Source organism: Desmodus rotundus, chromosome 9, assembly GCF_022682495.2.
Source record: "Desmodus rotundus isolate HL8 chromosome 9, HLdesRot8A.1, whole genome shotgun sequence".
NCBI lineage: Eukaryota > Metazoa > Chordata > Mammalia > Chiroptera > Phyllostomidae > Desmodus > Desmodus rotundus.
Window position 1 is genome coordinate 19733146 of NC_071395.1, and position 15580 is coordinate 19748725.

At 35.5% G+C, this 15580-nt stretch overlaps 1 protein-coding gene across 4 annotated transcripts in view; it reads right to left on the reverse strand.

The window, feature by feature from the left end:
- The window catches only part of FBXW7 (F-box and WD repeat domain containing 7), a 163756-nt gene that overhangs the window by 114055 nt on the left and 34121 nt on the right, over window positions 1–15580 (reverse strand). For 3 of the 4 annotated variants that reach the window (XM_045202800.3, XM_045202799.3, XM_053930518.2), the window contains one exon: window positions 11222–11269. The exons of the other annotated variant lie outside the window; for it this stretch is intronic. The gene's annotated coding sequence lies outside the window, so the exon portion shown is untranslated. The remainder of the gene's footprint in view (window positions 1–11221; window positions 11270–15580) is intronic. 4 annotated transcript variants of the gene reach the window in all.

Below are 15580 nucleotides of genomic sequence, written 5' to 3' on the forward strand. Positions count from 1 at the left end.
TGACAATAAGTGAAAAACCATCAAAAAGCCTGGTTGTTTTGATACTGAATCTTCTCCCACTTGGTTATTTGCATCTCATTAAAAAGATTCAAAAACCACAAACCACCCTAAAAACATAAGCGATAGTATTAAACATGTCAGCCATACTCCAGTATCTTTTATACTGAAGCACCCTCTTTTGCCTATGAAGATATTTATTTATAGCATGTAATTATAATCCACATTATTTCCAGAAAAAAAGATAACAATAATACAAATACTTGATAGTCTTCACAAATGATAATACTTCAAAACTAACTTAATGAACATTCATAGAACAGTGATTATCAATCTTTTTTAACAGCACCCTTTCTGAGGAAGATAGTCTCCAATCTAAATGTTGTAAGAAACGCCTTGAATTAAAGTGTACTTTAAAAGCTTCCTGTTTTCTGTGGCACTGAGAGGCTCATTATTTGTGTGAGCCTCAGGCTCAATTTCTCCCTTGGTGTAAAGCTGAGAGGAGCCAGGATCGCCCCTTCCTTCACCTTGCATCGCCCTTTTGATATTCCTGTTACACTTAAATCAATTTCCAGAGTATCTAAAAACAGGCATGCACTTCACACTGAATTAAAAAAAAAACCAAAACAACCTTTTGTAGATAAAGGCTGTGAAAACAAATAAGCAAAATAATGCAGGAGCCTTTTACTCGCCTGCTGGAGGTACTGTGTGCTGCAGAGAATTTAAATCCTCACCTGCAGACGCAGCTGAGCCGGTATTGCCAAGAACTCTGCTTTTCCTATGTGCTGCTTCCTACACAGCTATTCATGGAAAGAGCACGTTACGTGGAAAATGTGAAATACTATCAATTTAAGTTTCTTGTATGATTTAACAAAAAGAACTTCTAAACTCTAGCTATAGTTCTGCTCTGCCACGTTTTCAAATGCACGTCAGATACGCTGGGGGAAAGGTCTCATTGTTGCTGAAGCTGCTCCTAGCCAATGTGCGAGACTGGGAAGCCAAGAGGAAGAATGAAAAAATTAGCACAGCATCCTAACATACGAACAATGTACCATGCATTAAAACCTCATAGGAGTTATATTATCAACAAATACATAATAACATGCCCATAATATTTGATATTTTTATTAGCTTTATAATTAACAAAAGCCTGTAATAAATCATTGTGTCTAATATTCCAGGTAAGCATCAATAAAAATCCCCAACAAAATGGCATTTTGCTATTAACGAGAGTTATTTTACTAGCTATTCAACATCAATGTTGTTTTTAAACAAAACCATCAAATAAAAGAGTCAAGGTATAAATTCCTTGTGAAATAATTTGACATGGAATGCTTCATATCCCCCGTGGCCCCCCACCAATACCCTCCGGATCCTGTATTAGCTATAACTAAAACAGAATGTAAGCAATGAGGGCTATCTTCATTATTTATTATTTTTCCTTCCATGTCAGCTAATTTAATGTACTATTGATTCTTAGGTTGCAAACAGATGGAGGTAGAAAGCAAACCAACAAAGATAAAGGTTTAAAAACTATCATTAAAAAAAGCATAATATTATTCATGAAAAATAGTTAATATTTATCTTTAATTGTATACAGGTATGTTTAAAAAGAGATAACATTACTATTGCTCACTAATGACAATTAAGTAACACGATTATTTTCTAGATAAACTGAATTTTATAGCTGTGCTTTCCTCAACTTGGAATAACTCTAAATATAGGGAACTTTTTAAAAACTTAATCTATTTCTATTGAATTAATTCCACTTCTCTAATAAGGTGACCACCTAGTACACGATCTAGAAGATGCAACCTGCAAACACCACGCTGCAGGTCAGGACATCCGCTACCAGAGCCCAAATTTATAGTCATCACGAAGTACACACTAACTTCAAAAGTTTCCCTGAAGTAAAACGTATCAAATGGAAAATTATCCAATTGATACAATTATATTTTTTAAAACCATTCTTTGGTTAGAGCTTTGGCTCTTAGTTGGTTAGAGCTTTGTCCCATGTGCCAAGGTTTTGGGTTGATCCCCAGTCAGGGCACATCCAAGAATCAACCAATGAATATATAAATAAGTGGAACAATGAATCAAGGATTCATATTCATTCTCTCTCTCCCCCCACCCTCTGATCAACAAATTTAAAAAAAAATTAAGTTCTCATTCATTCATTTATTCAGTCATTCAACTATTTACTAAGTACCTACCACATGTTACAGATAAGAAGATGTAGCAATGCACAAACAGATAAAAATCCCCACCTTCACTGAACCCACAATTCCAGGTAGAAGACACAACAAACAAACAAATATTTACTTTAGTAGATGGTGATAAAAAGGAAAAAAGCAGAAGAAAGGATAAAAGGGCAGGAAGTCTTATTCCCTTATTATACTAAAGAAAATTTTTAAAGACTTAAGAATAATTTTTATTATTGTATTTGTGGCCAAGAAAGCTCAAGTTTATTCTGACCTACAAAGTTTGGTATACAGATTATGCAAATTTTGTTGCCCATAAGAACTTATTTTAAGAAAAGGAAGAAAAGCAGGCTAAAAGTTGCAATGTTTGGCAAGACAGGTTTTCCATGAAGACAAAGTAAAGCACTGTCAGTATGACATTGTTTGGGAAGTGTTAAATAAAGGTCTCTCAGTCCCAAAAAAAGAAAAAACAAAAGAAAAGCCTCCATCTCTGACTTTTTTTTTTTTTAAGATTTTCTTTCTTTATTTTTAGAGAGAGGGGCAGGGAAGGAGAAATAAAGGGAGAGGAACAACAATGTGTGAGAGAAACACTGATCGGTGGCCTCTCACACACCCCCAACTGGGGACCTGGCCTGCAACCCAGGCATGTGCCCTGACTTGGAATTGAACCAGCGACCTTTCAGTTCACAGGCCAGTGCACAATCCACTGAGCCACACCAGTCAGGGCTCTGATTCAAAGCTTTAGTATATGCTAAAGTTACCCCTCACCATACTATTCCTTTAGGTAGATTTCATAGCACATAATCCATTAGGGCTCAGGTTCTGAGGATACCGTGCAGGCAACTACTACGAGGTGGGCCGGGGTGGTGGAGTGCTGGGATCCTACAGCTAGGTGTGGATCTTAGAGGACTGGGCATTTGCCTGAGTGAGCTAATACAGGTGAGTGAGGCATTCATTCACATGGCTTCGGGGGGGGGGGGGGGAGACATTAGGAGAAAGGGACTCCCAAAGGAGTACTAAAATTAGGAAACAGGGAATCCAAATTTCATCAAATCTTTTGAGTCAAGGAAGACCAGTTTTACATCTAGCTTTGTTCATTTTTTTCCCATTTGATACTTAACTTGGGGCAATCAATATGAATACGCTAGGTTGGGGAAAATGTTGTACTAAAACAGCATTTTAGCCTAATGAATCTCACTTCAGCTAAATTTGTATTTCAAGGTGTTCTTTCCCCTCAAAATGCCTGAACACAGAATCAGAGAGAAATGGTGTAAATATTGGCACTGCTACTCAGGAGCACTGCTGCTTGGGCGAGAGAAGTACCTTCCCTGCCCATCCATCTTCTCATTGTGAAACAGAGATTCCTTTGATGGGGGTTTTGAGGACAAAAACGCTGTCTGCAGAGCGTGTGGCTGAGTGCTAGCACGGGGCACTGTCATTCACTACTGGTACGACTACTCTCTGCGGGCACGTTCTGAAAATCATTTCTTTCTGAAAATGAGCCTCATTTAACACAGATAAATAAAACTTCACCTGTCTAGAACTTTAAATGTTGGGAGAGAAGCATCAGCAGCAAAACCATTTGGTCAGGAGACAAAAAATAAACTTTTTAAATGAAAAGTTTCAATTATATATAAAAGTAGAGAGGAGTAGAATGAATTCCTATATATCTACTCATCATCTATATTCACAATTATTCAAGATATTGCTGTGTCTTTTATTCTTTTGTTTTTGAGGTAAAGTAAATCCCAGACACCGTGTCAGTCTCTCCCCCACCCAGACATATGTATCTTTAAGTCATTTTGCCACTGCCCTCCCTACATACCACAAAATCATTATAGCACACCCATCCAAGTAACACTTTCCCTCATATTTACTAATACCAGTCAATATTTGAATTTCCAAAACTGTGCCATAAGTGTTTTTTCTAGGTAATTTGATCTACACAGAACCCAAACAAGACCTCACTTCATGTGTGGTTATGTTTCTTCGTCTCTTTCACTTCAGAGCAACACCACACCCTCTTCTTTGTGCCACTGATTTGCAGAATCCATGTCCGCTGTCCTGGACTCTGAAACTGCGTGCTTCTTCACCACCACTCACTTTGTACCCCGATCTCTCGGTTTCTACAAGTAACTTTCGATAATCACTATGATGAACTTCCAACCTCAAAAGAAATACCGGAGAGACAGATAGCCTCCCAAAACCTCCTTCTAAGTCCAGAAAATCAAACAGCAATTTAAGTGTACTGGCAGAACATGTTGAAACCAATTTGAAAACTTTAACGTGATGCAATAGCTCCAAAAAGACAGAAGAGGGAACTATAATATTTAGGAATTCCACACATAAATAACACCGAATTTTGTTTTAAATTTAACGCTGATTTTCAACTTAGCAATGGTGAGAACTCCGAAGGAAAGGACACGAAGAACATACCGTGGGAAACTGGAGTAAGCGGGACCCTTGGTAGAGGGCAGCAGCAAGGCCACCTGCACGCCCTCCTGCAGTCGCACGGTAACTCTGCTCCATCCGGCCTCGGCAGAGCAGTCACTCGTGTACCGTGAATGTGCTCTTTCTTTAGGTGCTTGCACGGAGAACTTTATTTTCAATTAAAGTGGCACAGTTTGCATTTTTATATAAATTAATGTTTAAAAATATCAGTCTTCTCCAGAACAAACATAGTAGACTATGTATAATTATTCTTGAGATGGCATTATTACTAAAGTCTTTCTGCAGTTTCCCTTTGAAAAAATGGGTATGTAAAATCAATTTGCTATACATTTTCCTGATGACTTTTTAAAAACTGAAACTTTTAAAAAACATACGAACAATGGTTATTTAAAAGCCACATACACTGACCTTATTTAGATACCCATATTTATCATTGAAGAAAGTAGAAAATGGAAATGCATTGTTTGTTAGAATACAGTTGATGTACAACATGGGTCCGAACTGCATGAGTCCACTTCCATGCGGATTTTTTATCAATAAATGCCTGTACTGTTTCGATCTGCAGTGGGGAGCCGATGGATGTGCAAGCATGACATTTTATATAGAGCACTTGAGCACCCTTGGACTTCAGTATTCACCTGGGGTCCTAGAACCAACCCCCCATGGATACTGAAGGACAACTCGAGTTTTTTGGGAGTCAAAAGTTATATGCAAATTTGGGGGTACACAGGGGTTAGCATGCCGAACTCCTGCATTGTTCAAGTGTCAACTGTAATTTTAGATGGTAGCTTTTGTTAGTGGTTATAACTAATTAGTGTATTACAACTTATAAATTATCTGTATATTCAGTCCTCACTCTGTTCTTCCAAATGTTTGTCTTCTGTATTCTAGGATTTTTGTTTGCAGTTACAGGCTTTGAAGGATAACCTCTCATCTGGCTCCTGCCTCCTTTTGATCATTTCCCACTGCTTTTAAATAGCTGGGAGTTGTTCTTTCAATATTTTACCCAGATTTTATAATTGTTATCTGAGGATAACTACTTTACTGGCATCACTACATCATTAGAGAATGTCCGAATCCCAAAGTTCTGTTAGTGGTGTTTGAAAAATTCATATTCTTGATTTTCACTCCTCCCACCAACTTAGGGCCTGCATCTCATCACACGAGAACTTTATGTACCACCACTTCTAGTCTTGCCTCCCTTAACTCACATAGTGACTCACACAGCACGTGGAAAGGACTTTCTTGCCTCTATGTTGCTTTTATCATTGAAAAGAATGTTTTCTGTGAACACCAGGAAACATGTAATCAGACACCTCGTTTTCATTTTCAATTCCACCACTACCTGCAAAACCATAAGCAAATCACAATCTCCATGACCCTTATTTCTACCACCTGCAAATCATATCATCTGCCTCATTAGTTAAGCTTAGGACCAAAATATGATAATAAGTGTAGACAAGAGTTTGCCACAGATGAGACGTGAGTCTAGGATAATGGTTAAAATCATTATCTAAAAAAAGAACAAACTGAATAGACTGGGAGACTCAGATACCAAGTTCATTCATTGATTGGACAAGTATGTACTGAGTTCCACTGACATATCAAGCATCATACAAAGCAACTTTTTCAGGTTGAGAAATAAAAATTTGGGGATACTGAGAACTTAGTGACTGAGGTAAAACAGACAATGCAGGAAAATGTGGTATCTTTGAGTCATCACAAAGTTGTGTTAATTTACATAATGAAAACAGAGACCATCTCCTAGAAATGCATTATATAATTAGGAGGGGCAAAGAGCAAAGCACCAACCCATCCTATATTTAAGGGGTGTATGAAGGAAAAAGCAGTAACAGAGAAAACGATACCAAATGCTGAAAAAGGCAGAGCAGGATGAGAAATGTAAAGACACAGGTTTAGCGATTGGTACTCATCTTAACTTGGGGGTGATACAGAGCATTGTAACATCAGTTTAACCAATGCCTGCCTACCTGGTTTTGTAAGAAGAGCAGTTTACTTTCACTTGAGAAAGCAGAACACTAGTAGAAACAATAGCCAAACTACAGAAAGTAGTTGAATAATAGTTAAGAAATTGGACACTTAGAGTCGACTATAAATCTAACAAGCTCAGTGATAATGGGAAGGATAAGAAAAGTAGAAGTAAGGTATTTTTCAAGATTAAGTGCGATGAGGCAAACAACCCAACATAGAGCATAAGAGGGAAGAGAAATACAGAAAACAGCAAGCTTCCAGTGAAAGGAAGAAGAGATAGGATTATGAATGCAGATGTTCACTTTCTAAAGAAATAAAAACATTTTATTCTTTCAGGAAAGACAGACTGAAGAAAGAAAAAATATAAAATATGAAATGAAAAAGGAGTAAGAAAAATAAAGATAGGACCGCTCATTTGAGGGCAGTGGAAAGGTTCCAAATAACCAATATTCAGAATGAAACAGATCAAAAAGAGGTAAGGATTACCAGGAAGCACTGAGGCTAAACTAGGGGAGAAATGTGAATATACACTAGGAACCTCTCAGAAGGGTCACTGATATGACTCTGGCAAAGCGGGGCAGTCCATGAACAGGGAACAAAACAGAAGAAATGGACATTTGTAGTTATTTAAATTAGTAGCCTGGGAAATTTGTGACGATCAGGAGAATGGGAATCCTGGGACTTAACAAGAATAGCATTGAGATGGCTACAGACTGAATGTGGGTTATGCTGGATTAAGTGTTTCATTTAAAATGTGATTCTAGGGAGGGGAAAAAGCTTTTAGGAAAACTTCCCCCCATAATGTGGTTAGTACAGTAACTATACTGGGAGAAAAGAAGCCAATACTACTTTTCAATGGTTTGCAGACAGTTGTGCAAAAACAGTGTGATATTTAGAATAAAGATGAGTAAACAGTGAAAGTAGCTTCTGAGGAAGAACAGTTCTATCCACACAACCCTCATCAACCCTGACCAGTATCTCCAAGATGTATTATCGATCAGCAGCGTAGCACACTCTAGAATGTGTGCTGAGAAGCTGCTACCTGTAGTATAAGGGAGCCTCTTTTGACTTTAATGACAAATTAGTGGTTTAACTAAAGAGTGATCCTTACCTTTGTAATAAAAAAGGTCTATACTAATATTAAATCCCCATTTCAAATATAAATACTCAAAGAGAATTAATACATTCTCAATAATTATGTTAATCAGCCTACAGAACAAGAGAAGAGAAAGAGGAGAGAATGCACAAACGCCATTTTGCCTTCATTCGGGCATAAATAGGTCATCAAAATCCTCTACCATATTCAACACATACAATAAGAGGACGTAACTCTCAACTAAACCTTCCACTTTTTTTTTTATCACACTGGAGAATGTAACACCATCATGAATGGCATAACATCAGTTTTCATTTCCTTTTCCATTGCAAAATGTCCATGGAGAGTATAATACAAACTACAAAATCATCAATATGATATTACCCATACATTGGGCACTGAAGTGATTGTTAACCAATGGGCAACATGATTTAAAATCAACTAACGGGAATATCAATAATCTTAGCGCTACAAAATTTCATTAAAATAGATTTTTAAATATTTGAAGTTAAGACAGAATATTGTTAGTCAATACAAAAGATAAAAACAAGTAAATATCCCTAATAAAAATAAATTTATTACACTGTATGACAACCCCTTTGCCCTTACATAAAAACCAATGCTACTAAGAGTGACATTCCACTGTTAAATGTCATTTGTCTAAAATACTGTATTAGACAACATTATAGACCAATATATCCTGAAATATGCCTTCAATTGATAAAAGAAGCCACAGTACGATAAAAAATAAGGAACTAAAATGGTCCCATAAAAATCTGAAAGACATACTTAATAAAGCAGAGTAAAAGAGACATACTCCATATGTAGATTTACACAAACATTGAAATATTATTGCCTACAAATAACCTGCACAAGATTAAAATCATTGAGATTCCCAAAATCTTTTGTCTCTTTGCAGGAAAGATTTAAGAGACCTGTTAATATGCTCAGCATAACAAGCAATGGTTTTATTAAGGTACAAAACCAAATACACAGTTAAGTGCCACAATAAACTGAAGTATTAAATTCTTCTCCAGTCCAAAAATCCAAATATGAATTCACAAGACTAACATCAGTAACATGTCTTACACAGCTAACATTTTCAGGATAACACATGGGATTAAAACATAACGTTTTGCTTAAAACAATTAGCTGAGGACTCCAAGCACAAATACAAGAATAATTGCTTCCTTTGGGCTCTGGCTGTCAAACACAGGAAATGCCAAAGCTTTATAGTCCTGTGATAACTGAAACCTTGTCACAGACCTAGACCATCAACAAATATTTACTTAAACGAATTTGCAATATAACACCAAGAGCATAGCAACAAAAGAAAAAAAAATTTGGATTTCATCAAAATTAAAAACTTGTGCTTCAAAAGAAAACAGAAAAAGTGAAAAGACAATCCACAGAATGAAAGTATTTACAAATCATGTATTTCATAAGGGACTGATTTCCAGAATATATAATGAATGCTTGCAATTAAACAATAAAAAGACAACCCAGTCATAAAGTGGGCAAAGGATTTGAACAGACATTTCTCCTAAGAATATATATAAGTGGTCAATAAATACATTAAATAACGCTTATCACTAGTCATTAAGGAAATGAAAATCAAAACCACAATGAAATACCACTTCACATCTATCAGGATGGCAAAAACCCAAAGAGGACTGACCAGAACAAGGGTCTGTGAGAATGTGAAGTAACTGGAACCCTCATACACTGCTGGTAGGATTGTAAAATACTGCAGCCATTTCTGACAGTTCCTCTGAGCTAAATACAGTGAGTTATCACCCTGAAATTCCACTCCTGTAAGTACGTACCTAAAAGAATGAAAATGTGTCCACGCAAAAATTTATACAAAAGTGTTCACTGAAGTAGCATTCCTAATAACCAGAAGTAGATACAATCCATGAATGGATAAACAAAATGTGATATACACTGGAATATTTTGGGCCATAAAAGTGGATGATACATGGATAAACCCTGATAATACTATGCTAAGTGAAAGAAGCTAGATACAAAAGGAAAGATATTGTATGAGTCCAATTAATACAAAATATCTAAACAGACAAATCCACAGAAACTGGGGGTATATTGCCTAGAGCATGTAGGGGTAGGAGGTTTAAGAGAAATAGTTATTGCTAAAAGATAAAGGGGTTTGTGGGGGTGCAAAAGTATCCTAAAATTAGACTGTGATGATTATTGTACAACTCTGAATATACTAAAAACCAATGAATTGTACACTTAGGGATGATTTCTGGTACGTGAACTATATTTCAAAAAAGCAGTCACTAAACATAAATGAATAAATTTTCAAAATGGAAATATGTATAAACACATACAATAACAAGATGAGTACTTCCCTCAGACTAACTAAAATACTGTATCAATGAGGGGGAAAAAATGTCAGTAAAATGCTCCTTTCTATTTAAAACATCTCTAGGTATCAGTTATCACATTTTAAAGTAATAAAAATTTGTTTGAAAAATTCTTACATCATTTGCTCCCCAAAATGTTACATTTATTATAAATATACAGTAAACAGAGTAGTATAATTGTTGAATATTTCAGCACCAATTATATTATAGAACTTAGAAACATCATTTTGTTGAATACTTATTCTTTTAAATGCATTAAGAAGAATAATAAAAGAAATCAATGTTTACTATTAAACATTTTTTTATGTAGCTAGGAAAATTGCTTTTACCTAATGAAATAAGTGAATTCATCCTTAAAAATATTTTGACATTAAATGATCAAAAATAATTATTAAAACACTTGATTAATCAATTCAATGCCTCAGTACTTACCCCGCCGCCCCCCACCACTGGAGTATACTTAATAATTTTAAATCTATCATGATTAACCAAGGCATTGTTTTATCTATATAAATACTATACAGCTGAGGTAAAACCCACTGAGGTTAATTCTCCTACTTCTACTCAAAAATTAAAAAGTAAAAACCTTATCTAATTTTTGGAACTCTTAATTATAGAAACCTATCAAATGCTTCATATCATGATGGTATCGCAAAGAAACCAGCCCCGCCCAGACAGGAAACAGCACAGGGCCTGCCCGAGTGCTGGTCCCATGTTCCCTCACCGTGGTGAACAGGACCCGGAGCAAAGAGGACTCAAAGAATGGAGGGCTAAAGAAAACTGCTACAAAAATGAGAAGCAGTAAAAATCCCGTTTCATTCACAAAGCATTAGCATTTCTGCTAATAAGACTCTTTCTTCCTCTAAACTCTTTAATACTTAGGCTGTACACTGAAAGAATTTCCTGAATATAATGTGCAAAAAAAATCAGAAGGAAAGTAGAATAAATAAAAAGAGAAGAAATTTCAGTGTCAGGTAAAAATTTAAAGAAATATAAATTATAACGGTCATTTATAGTGGCTTTTGTAAACGTCATTAATGTAACATACATGTAAACTTAAGTAACATGCAAACTACTTAATATGAAGAATATGTACTTACCAAATATTTAAATAGCCTTTTAAAAATCCCGTTGATGGTTGAGACTCCCTAAATAAAAAATAAGAAGAAATAATTTTTCAACCTCAGAAGTTAACCTCTGTAAAATCTATCCAAGAATCCCATTTATAAGATCTATTTGTCTTTTTTCCCAATACTTTAAAACCCAAATCACATGTTGAAACTTTGGCATATGGTAAATATAAAACAGTTTTTCCCCAATCTTGTACATAACTGAAATTTTACAAGCAATAATATGGAAAAGCCAACGAATTAAGATATTGGCAGAATTTACTAGACTACAAAAACAGCGAACTCTATAATAAATCAGATTCTAAATAATACATACAGATCGAGACAACAGCATGCTAACAATGTCTCAGAGAAGCACTCATGTGTTAAATTCTTCCTGGTTATCAACATACAATGTCATACTCTACATTCTGGTACCTAGTTACTACTTTGCAGTGGCACCCACACAATCTAACTGTAGCATCTAGAGAGAGAATGTAGAGCCAGTGACTTGGAAAGATATTTTACAAAGTGTTTAATTTATTTTTATTTAAAAATTAACATTAGTACTATGTGAGTACTAAAAAAGTTAAAACATTTTAACCACAATAAAAACAAATGTATAAACTAATTTTACTATTTACACAAGTTAGCTGTAAATAATTTTATAATAAGCATAGTATATAGCCTTTCGGTCAAGTCTCAAGTCAAAATAACTTTCAAACTAAAGTTCAAAAATTCAAGAATAAAGTACTAAATATTATAGAGTTCTTATTCTTTGTCAGGAACATTGCTCAGGTCTTGAAAAATACTTACATACATTTTTTAAATCACCTCATTTACTTCTAATAGTATAAAAAAGCGAAGCCTTATAGAGATTAAGTCATCTGCTTATATACAGTAGCTGGCCTTTGACTGCACAAACGTATGTCTTTAAGGCACTAAAACTATGACTCCTCAAAATAAAACTCGTAAAACAAAACACGACACAGTGAGGAGTAAAACCGATTGCCTCTCTTAAAGTAAAAAAAAAAAAAAAAAAAAAAAGTTTGTAAATTCCTTTTAAAGAATCACCAGAATAAAGAAATCCATTTTAACTATCAGAAAATGTTACCATATCAAAATTACAATGCCATATATAAAAATAAAATAAAACGTTTTCTTGTGAGTAACCCATCACAGTAAGATTTTCTATCACTGCTACTATTAAAATCAAAATCAATCAAACGAATTACATCCATATCCACAAGCCATGGAAAAGGGGTAAGAAAAAAGTATATTAGAGACCTAAACAATAGTTTAAAACAATAAAGCTTCTATAAGATGACAGGAAAATATCATCATGAGTTTGAGGTAGGCACATATTTTTTAAGACAGAAAAGACCAACACACAAAAAAAATACTGGACTTTATTAGCATTAAAAGTTGTTCTCTAAAAAGTGGAAATGCAAGCTAGAGTAGAAAAAATATCAATGCATATGCCCAAAAGAGAACCCACATAGAAAATATTTTTTAAAACAACCTAATATTACCAAGAAAAAGACAACCCAATTTTTAAGATAGGCTAAAGACCAAACAAAAATTTGCAAAAGATAATTTCAAAACCCAATAAACATACTGACAAGATGCTCAATGTCACTAATCATAAGGAATGTACAGATTAAAAACTCAGATACTATTACCCACCAAAATGACTATTTTTACCTAGAAACCAGACAATATCAAGTGCAAGTGAGAATGTGCAGCACTGGCTTTCTCACACACTGCAGGCAGAACCGTAAATTGGTATAACCAGTTTGGAAAACTATTTGGAAGTATCTACCAAAGGGGAAAATACACCTACCCAATGACTAAGTAATACTACTCCTGGGTATACAATTAATAGTTATGTGTACGTATGTGCACAAAACAGTACCTACGCAGTTGTCATAGCAGAGGTATTTAAAGAGCCTAGAACTGAATATAACTCAAATGTCCATTGGCAGTACCAGGGAGAAATACACTATTATATTCATACAATGAATTCCTAAACCTCAGTGAACATGAGAAAACTAATGCCACACACAAAATAAGATACATCTTATAAACACAGTATTGTGTGAAAGAGGCCTGTGTGTACACGTGTGTGTGTGGGGGGAGGGTACTGGTTGGTTGGTTGGTTGGTTTCAAAAACAAGCTAAACTAACCTCCTCCTATCACAAAGTCAGAGTAACAGTTACCTTTGGGATGAAGGGATTATTTGCACAGGATGAGGAGGCTTCAGAGGCATTGATATGTTGATCTAGACTACAGTCAAAATATGCATTCACTTCGTAAAAAGTTCATCAATACAGAAATGTTTGTCAATAGTTTTCTGTATGTAAATTTTACTTCAATTATTTTAAATTTTTTATTTGAAAACTATGTTTATATAAAAAAGAGGAAAATTTGTGTTATGTGCCACTGAGTGGGTTTCAACTCCTGGCCACCCTATGAACGGGTGATATCTCCAAGTCCCACCATCCACAGCCCTGCGCAGCTCCTCACACCCACACCCAGGGCTTCTTTCATGGAACAAATCCAGGTGTAAAAGTAATTCTTGGTGAAATAACTTCAGGCTGTCATCCCAATGATACGAGGCTCATTAATTTGAAAATCTGAATTTCCTAATAATGTATTTTAATTTATTTCTACTGACTGCATAAAGGTAAATTAAGTATGTCTGATCATTTTGCATTAGAGTTTTAAGAATAGTTTCAATGTAAGTATGTTTTACTAGCAAGAGATTTCTTATGAGTCCCTTTAATAACAGAGAAAGTTTTGCATGATGTCTTGCTAATGCCTGCTCTACACAGGCTCGAGTTAGGTTTACAAATGTGTAATTTCACACACATACTGAAAGTATTAGTCACAAACTCAGAAGCTGACTTCAAAAGCAATCAGATGGCCAAGTCAGGAATTCATAAAAACTTTAAGGCAAATTACTTGGTCCTGTTGCTTAGAAAATCTTAAGTTTTAAAAACAAATAACATTTGAAGAAAAATCTTGCAAATAAATATTCTTTTTGTTTTGTTTTGTCCTTAAATTTTTATTGTTATTCAATTACAGTTGTCTGCATTTTCTCCCCTTCCCTCCACCCCACCCCAGGCAAATAAATATTCTTATTCATCTAAAAACTTTCAGGTTAATCTTTACAATGGCCTTCTTTATTCAAAATATAAAGAGTTCTATCTGTATGTCCTGTTTCCTATTTTTTCTATTATATTTACATAAAAACTAAGTTTTTTCTTAACTAACCAATTTCTTACTCCTCTCTCTAAATTAAGTGACATCATTATTTGATCAGACTTGAAAATGTCTGTCCTGACGGCATCTGCCCCATTACTCACAACCACCTGTTTGTCCTGAGCTGTGGGATTTTTTGTCAGGTGAGTCTCTGAGACGTCAGGCAGAGGACAGGACAACGTAGTACCCAAAACGCCAGTTCCCCAAACAATTCCCAGAGGCCAAGCATCCTTTGGACAAACTTTACTTCAGCAACTCACTAAAACCTTACAGTAACTTTCCTGGGTCCTGGGCTGTTTTGTCTCTAAGTCCCTGGCCAGGTACAGATCTCTCCAAAACCTGCCATCAGCCAGGAACTGTCATCGGGTCTCTGCCTGAAGGTAGCCAGCCACTGGGTTGGAGTTCAAAGGCAACCCTTTCAAAAAAACTGATTTTTTAAAAATCAATCTGATCACCCCACCCCACACCCCAGGCCCCCTAGCCAGAAAGACCTCTACCTCTAATTCTGGTACTTATCTTTCTAAATGGTATATGGGCGCCGAGAATACTTAAAACCTCCAGTTCCCACTTTGGGCAACTTTTGATAGGGAAAAAATGTTCATTTGAGAGGCACCTCAGAACAAAAAGGTGATCCTCTCCCCAAGAGAAGTTTGTCTTATCTCCCTAAACGAGAAAGATCAACTTGAGAAATGTAAGACATCCTCAGAGGTCAAACACATCAGCAAGACAAGACAGACAAACACTGGAAGAGGGACCAGAATCATCACTCAGGGTCCACTATGAAGCTAAGAGCCAACAGACCCCATCCCAAAATCCATAGTCTACACAGAGGTTTATGCGGATAATTACCTAAATTTATGATTTCTAGTAACACTAAAAATCCCAGAGAGGATGATAAGGATGGACAGTCTTCCCCCAAAAGGAAAGGTGCACAATGAATTCAGTGACTGCACATTGTTCATTCATGTGTGAATCAGCAATAAATGCAATGAAGATTTTCATGAATTAAAATCATGTAAATAGTGGTATCTGAAACTCTAGCACCTTAAAATAGTACTAATACTCTATTTTCCTATGATACTCTTA